Consider the following 7,109-nt stretch of genomic DNA (forward strand, 5'->3'; position numbering starts at 1 on the left):
AGTATTAATCTGAAACCCCAGGGCTTTCTGCTTTCTGTTTTCTAAATAAATAGCTAGTAAGTGAATTTTTTGTGGCCAGAGGACCTTCAAGGGTTATATAACCTGACATTTACTTAATAGCTTCTTTAGGGGAGTTTTCTTTTCTCTCTTAAGAGTCTTTACTTCTCTGTTACATCCTGGGCAGATAGGTAGATACAAGACAAACATTTTCACTTCATATCCATTCTAAAAGGTAAAAATAATGGCAAGGCCCTGGCCGGTTGGCTCAGCAGTAGAGCGTCGGCCTGGCGTGCGGGGGACCCGGGTTCGATTCCCGGCGAGGGCACATAGGAGAATCGCCCATTTGCTTCTCCACCCCCCCTCCTTCCTCTCTGTCTCTCTCTTCCCCTCCCGCAGCCAAGGCTCCATTGGAGCAAAGATGGCCCGGGCGCTGGGGATGGCTCCTTGGCCTCTGCCCCAGGCGCTAGAGTGGCTCTGGTCGCGCTAGAGTGGCTCTGGTCGCGGCAGAGCGACGCCCCGGTGGGGCAGAGCATCGCCCCTGGTGGGCGTGCCGGGTGGATCCCGGTCGGGCGCATGCGGGAGTCTGTCTGACTGTCTCTCCCCGTTTCCAGCTTCAGAAATAAATAAATAAATAAATAAAAATAATGGCAAAATTGTAAATAGAACCCACACTTTTTGGTTTTATTGCAGATTTTATCCTTTTTCATTTTTATCCACTGAGCCCCTGTTCCTGGTGGTTGGAATTCTAGACAATGAGCTTGAAACAAGCCTCGGTTCTCTCTCAGCCTCTACCTTAGCAGCACGCCTTCTTAATTGATGATTATAATGGCTCAGTGGGGTGACTCCCAACTATAACAGGAATAGTAAACTTAATTTTATATAGGATCTTTTATATAGCTCCATTACAACATGCTTTGCCAACTTAAGAGTTGTGGAACTACAGAACATCACTGCTGAATTAAATAATAAGTAACAGCTGTTGCTAATAATTAGCTTAAATTACGGTCTAGTAGCACTGTCACAACTAAGGCAGTCTTCCCTCCGCCCCTGTCTCCCCGTCTTCTCTCCCTCCTCCTCCTTCAGCAAAGGCAACCGAGGCAAGTACTGCAGCTGTCATCTGAGCAGTCATCGTAAAGTCAAGTCACTTCTTCCTTTACTCTGTAGCTTTATGGCCTTATTATATCAAGGATTTCCAACCTTTGTGTAGTTGCATCACCCCATCATTGTTTAATTGCACAACTGCTTCTCCTGCTGCCATGCACTGTGTGGGAGGGGTGCACCGGGATAGATTGAAATCGCTTGAGAATTTGCAACAACCTTGGAAAGGCTCTTGCTTTTTTGTGTGTGTAAAATCAAGAGTGACAATTACTGCTCTATAGGGTAACCTTGTAAAGAGGGTTCTCTTCTCCATTTAAACCAAGGAACTAAAACTCAAACGCATCCACTGTCATACTGAGAATGACTGCTTTTCCAGCGACTGTGCAGAATAGCTTTCCACGGACACCCTGACCTCACTAGTAATTGGAACCAAATCAAGAACGTTCTTATGTAAACCTGAACTAAAAACCCATACAGCTTAGATTTAACACAGAATGCCCGTTTAATCACATTTATTAATCACTTATCTCCCTATTTTCTGATCCCTAGGCTCTAAGATCTGAAGCAGGAACACAGGGACCAAACACGCCATGGCCACCAAAGCTGCTCCTTCTGGAAGATATATTCTTGGCACCGGAAGGAATGACGACTCACAGGCTTTTTATATCATATTTCCGCTGCAATGTGAGGGGTAACTGTCAGTACCCTCCTCTATGCTCTGATAAAATTGCCAGCTTACCTGAATGGAATGTGTTTCAGTAAAGCTCCAGGCTGGGGACGCGACACTAAGCAGAAAGCAACACTAACATTTTATGCACCTTTTATTATTGCATAAAAGTGATGAACTAACAATTTATTACTAGGTTAAGACATGAAAACAATTCAAATGGACATTAAAAATCTCACATTGCCAGACTTTTCTGGACTGTCTGAGAGTAACTGACATATCCATCCTTCTCCCCCTCACGTGAAACTCTTTATAGGAACTCACTTCTCTAATACCTCCCTACCTAGAGGTAACAGTCGGGCCCTGTCTGAGTCCCATCAAGCTTGGAGGTGTCTTTTTGTCAAAGGAAGAGGTGTCCTGGTTTTCCTGGATGAGCTTTTCCACTGTTAACCTAAAAATAAAAGGCCAAAGTGAGAGGCAAGAAGCCTTTATTTGAGATCCAAAAGAATAGCTATTCTAGAAGCACTGATTCAGGAAGAACGTGTTCCGATTAGAGGTGAAAGCAAAAAGTATTTATGAGAAAGGGAAAGGGAACAATTACATGCATAGAGAAAAGCAATTTCTATAGGTGCAGATAAGCTAACATCGTGATGCTAATTCTAAAGAATGTCTTTAATTTTCAGTCCCTGGTCATAAAAAATAAAATAAAAATAAATAAACCATTGTTTGGAATACAATGCTACTTTAGGCTGAGTCCAAAGGTTATTTTGTCCAGTTTTAACATTCCAAAGGTTTGAGGTATAAGAGAAGCAAAGAGAAGCAAGGTAGTCCCTCAGGGATGGCAGCTCTGACTCTCTTTTAAAGAGGCTCTGTTTATATTATTTTTCACATCACCATATGTGAAAATCAGGGCTCTTTAACTATGAACTGAACCAAGAGAGATTTCCAGTTTTTGCTTCTTGCCATCATATATTCTTCCCAATTTTGTTTGGCTGATACTACCACCAAAACAGAAGGCTTCCTGACCACCCTCCTCCTGATCCAACTGCCCTGCACTATCTGCTAGAGAAACAAGTCACTGTGGAAAACCACATTTGGCAAATAGAATTTGGAAATTTCCTTCTGCAGAAAGTTCTTTGGTTTTTACCCTTTGCTTTACCAGAATGAATACAGGCCTTTTAGATTTTTAAATGCAAACAGGGTATAAATCCCTAAAAGTCAGTGCCTGACATATATGAATTTAGATACCAGTGGCACCATTTACTTGCTACACGGCTTCCTGAGATTATTTCATCATCTGTGAAGCTCGGCCAAGTCCAGTTGTAGGGCTGTTGGTATTCCTGCTCCATCCTTGTGTTGAGCAGATAAAATATATTATGCTCACTTTGTTAAAGATGCTGCTGCCCACGTGGGGGTTGTTGCCCAGGTGATATTAATGTGTGTTGGGGGCAGGCTGTGGGCAGGCAGAATCCTTGTAGCCTGGGGCTTGGTTCCTGAGATTAGCATGAGAGAGCAGTGAGAGCAGAGCAGAGAGCAGAAAAAGGCCACGTGGAAGAGGCCAGGAGACGCAGCCAAGATGGCGGAGTGTTGAGTGAGAAGTCAGTTAGTGCAGAGTTTATGCAGGGAGAAGGAAGGAGATGGGGAACAGAGGTGAATAAGTCTGGTGAGCTAGAAACCTTTGATTCTAGGAAACTCGGATAAGTCAATAGCTTTGTGAGCACTGAATGTGAGTGGGTTTTGGAGCCCAGTGTGTGTTTTTACTTGCCCGCCGGGTGCAAGCTAGAATTAATTATAATGGCCCATCAGTTATTGGCTCCATTGTTTCTTTACCGACTGTCCGAATCCAATGCGAACCTGCATGGGCCGGGCTGCTGTGATGGTGGCCCTGTCTACTGGCTTTACACCTTGTTATTCACTTTCCTTCCTTGACTATGGTGATAATCAGCTTGAATTTTACTGCCTACAATATTTGCCACATGTACCAACTAGTTTAATGATGACAATATGAGTTGGTAGAAAATAATTTTTAAATATGATCAGATTACTTTTGAAATGTCCTGGCTCATTTCAGAGGGCACATACGAGGAAGTGGTCAAAGTCCAGGGATCTCAGTCCTCAGTGAGTCTTGGGATCCCTCACTTTTCAACTTAACAAATGACCCTGGGGTTTATTTATTAGTGTCTGAAGAGCTTTTGTAAAACAATTACCATGAGCAAACAGCACTTATTGTAAAGCAATAAACAACAATAAACCCTGCCCTTATCTAAATTCATTGCTCTAAACCACAGACCTGCAGGGAATGGTTAGGTTATAACTCACAGTTGGTAAAGATTGAAGATTTATATGCATTCAACTCCATCTCTTTTTGGAGAGCCAAGAGTAAGTCTGGAAGGCCCAATAACTCATGAGGGTCACCTGTGGTCTTTCACTGGAGACAGGGGAGAAAAGGGAGAAGAAAAATTCGGGGTTTATTCAGACACCTTTGTCCCAGGACATTTGCATGCAACACATTAGAGACAACTTTTCTCCTTCAGGTACATTGGCCAATAAAATAAATGGAAAAATCATTGTTCAGTTAAACATGGCTGACTGAACATTTACATTTATCTCTATTCTCACAAAACAAATTCAGCAAAGGAGGTTTTTGTTTTTTGGGTTTTTTTAATGATGTGGACAAAAAAGCGGCTCTATAATAACTCTATTATTATTATTATTTTGTATTTTTCTGAAGTTGGAAACGGGGATGCAGTCAGACAGACTCCCTCATGCGCCCGACCGGGATCCACCCGGCACGCCCACCAGGGGGCGATGCTCTGCCCATCTGGGGCGTTGCTCTGCCGCAATCAGAGCCATTCTAGCGCCTGAGGCAGAGGCCACAGAGCCATCCTCAGCGCCCGGGCAAACTTTGCTCCAATAGAGCCTTGGCTGCGGGAGGGGAAGAGAGAGACAGAGAGGAAGGAGGGGGGAGGGGTGGAGAAGCAGATAGGTGCTTCTCCTGTGTGCCCTGGCCAGGAATCGAACCCGGGACTCCTGCACACCAGGCCAACGCTCTGCCACTGAATTAACCGGCCAGGGCCTCTATAATAACTCTAACCGAAAGTAACCTCACAGGTTATCTGATCATAAATTCATAACCAGCAGGTCATGGTGAGTAGTCATGCCCCAGGCCTATAACTTCCCTACTAAAAGGTTATCGTTGCCTTAAGCAAGCCCTGTCTATTGTTTTTGTGCATCTAGATTAACACACCCTTGAAATGCCTCTTTTTCAGACCCCTCAGAAATGTAACCACCCTCAAGGGAGCATATAATCTTGTTACCTATCCTGTAATGCAATTTCAGCCTTGCTTTCTCCCACCTTCTCATAATCTTATGTTCCCTCCTTAATGAAAGAAACTGCAAAACTGTTATTCACTAGAGCAACTGAGCTCTTGCTTCCCGGCAATGCCTTCAGTTTGGCTCAAATAAATTCTTAAATAAAAACGCTTAATAGGTTGATGTTCTTACATCAACAGTGACATAAACTTACAACGACTAAAGGAACACTAGACAAAGACACAGCAAGTCAAGAGAAATAAACAATATTCACAGAAAGCTGAAACCTTTAGGAGAAACAAATCAATTAGAGTCTCAGAGCCCCAGAGAGACTCAAGGCTCTGGGACCATGGGTATCTCCAAAGCTTGAAGTGCAGGGTAGGCCTAGAAACAGGAGGACTGGTTGAAAAGATTGTATTACACTCATTTAGATTACTGTATTTCCCTTGTGTCGGATGCACTCTTTTTCGAAAAGTTTGGGGTCTAAAAACTGGGTGCATCTTATAAAGTGGTTGTAGATTTTTTTTTTACTTGCATCTCTGGCTTTTCCGCGTGGATGAGGAGTTGTATGAATTTTATGATGAATAAAACTTGAGTTTCAATAACTTTATGGAATACATTTTTTTTTTCAAATTTCAGGCCCCAAAATTAAGGTGCATCTTATACATGGGAGCGTCTTATACATGGGGAAATACAGTACTTCTGATTCTTCTCCCAAACCCCCCCCCCCTGGGGCCAGGTAACTGCCCCTCCTCCACTCCTCCAAGATTATTTTCCAAAGAGACATTAGACACAATTTAAAGAGGGCTCAGTGGCACTGGAGACAATCTGTACTCTGGTCCCAACCCACAATTAGCTTGTGCCACAGTAGCAGCTGGATTTAGAGCCCCACAGGGAAGGCTGAAGAGTTTTTCTCTGAGAAAACTGATAGGCCCAAGAAAAGAAAAACTGGGGTTTTACTAGCTGACTCTGATCCCACCAAGGCTGTCTGGATTAGCAAATAAAAACACACGCTCAGGTAGATTTCAATTTCAGAGAAACAACAAATAATTTCTTAGCATACATATGTTCCATGCAATATTTGGGATGTACTTATATTAAAAAGTTATTTGTTGTTTATCTAAAGTTTAAATAGAATTGAGTATTCTGTATTTTATCTGGCATCTCCACACCTTACCCTAAGCTCCTATCTGCTGCTTCTTAGTGCCTCATGCTTATACAAAACAACACCTTTTCCTTTTTATTTTTTAAAATGTGGCTACTAGAAAAATTTTAATTATATATGTGGCTCACCTTCTATCTCCACTGAACAGCACTGCTCTAAGGACAGTCCTGTCTTTTCAAATCAAATGGGCTTGGAGAGGTGGGAGGAAAGAGAGGGGATAAATAGAGAAGGGGAATAAATGCATGGTCTGGGTGTCGGGGACAACTTGGGGGATTTGGTGGGTTAAAGTCTCTGTCAGATGCAAATTAAGGAGGAGAGAAAAGGGAATTTGAGACGTGTTCTAGGTTACAAATCAGATTCCTTTTAGTGTCCTTTTAGAGATTTGTATCGCTAAAGATTGAAATGCAGGTTTAATTTCTTCCTGGCTTCTGCATTACCTTCTTTAATTATGATTCTGGGAAACTGAGCCTTCTGAGGACTTCAAGATTCATTTGGGTTACTATAATCTTTTTAATATTCATGGAATTAGTTCACAAAGCGCCTTAGGACTTTTCTTCCCATCGCTTCTCCCCATTCTTTTCACTCTTCCAATTGGGGCTCCGGATACCAATATGAGGATTGGTTGGTTGATCAGTGCTGGAAGGGCTCCTCTAGATTCCCACCCCCACCTCACCCCACCTCATCTCCTGCCCAGTTAGACCTTCCCCAGCATTCCTGTGGGGTTGACAGGTGACAGTGGTTACATACTAATGGAGATTTCATCCCATTGAGGCTTTCTTACCTACTAGGCCCCTGTTAGGCAAACTGCGGCTCGTGAGCCACATGCGGCTCTTTGGCCCCTCGAGTGTGGCTCTTCCACAAAATACC

The 7,109-nt window shown here is 43.1% G+C and overlaps 1 long non-coding RNA gene across 1 annotated transcript; it reads right to left on the reverse strand.

Annotated features, from left to right (window-relative positions):
• Nucleotides 1–560: 560 nt before the first annotated feature.
• On the reverse strand, nt 561–4,196 carry LOC136335343 (uncharacterized). The gene is made up of 3 exons (XR_010731298.1): nt 4,085–4,196; nt 2,090–2,216; nt 561–849 (listed from the first exon to the last, which is right to left on the reverse strand). It is a non-coding gene; the product is annotated as an uncharacterized lncRNA (long non-coding RNA).
• Nucleotides 4,197–7,109: the final 2,913 nt, after the last annotated feature.

The sequence above is a fragment of the Saccopteryx bilineata genome, chromosome 4 (genome assembly GCF_036850765.1).
Source record: "Saccopteryx bilineata isolate mSacBil1 chromosome 4, mSacBil1_pri_phased_curated, whole genome shotgun sequence".
NCBI classification, from domain to species: domain Eukaryota; kingdom Metazoa; phylum Chordata; class Mammalia; order Chiroptera; family Emballonuridae; genus Saccopteryx; species Saccopteryx bilineata.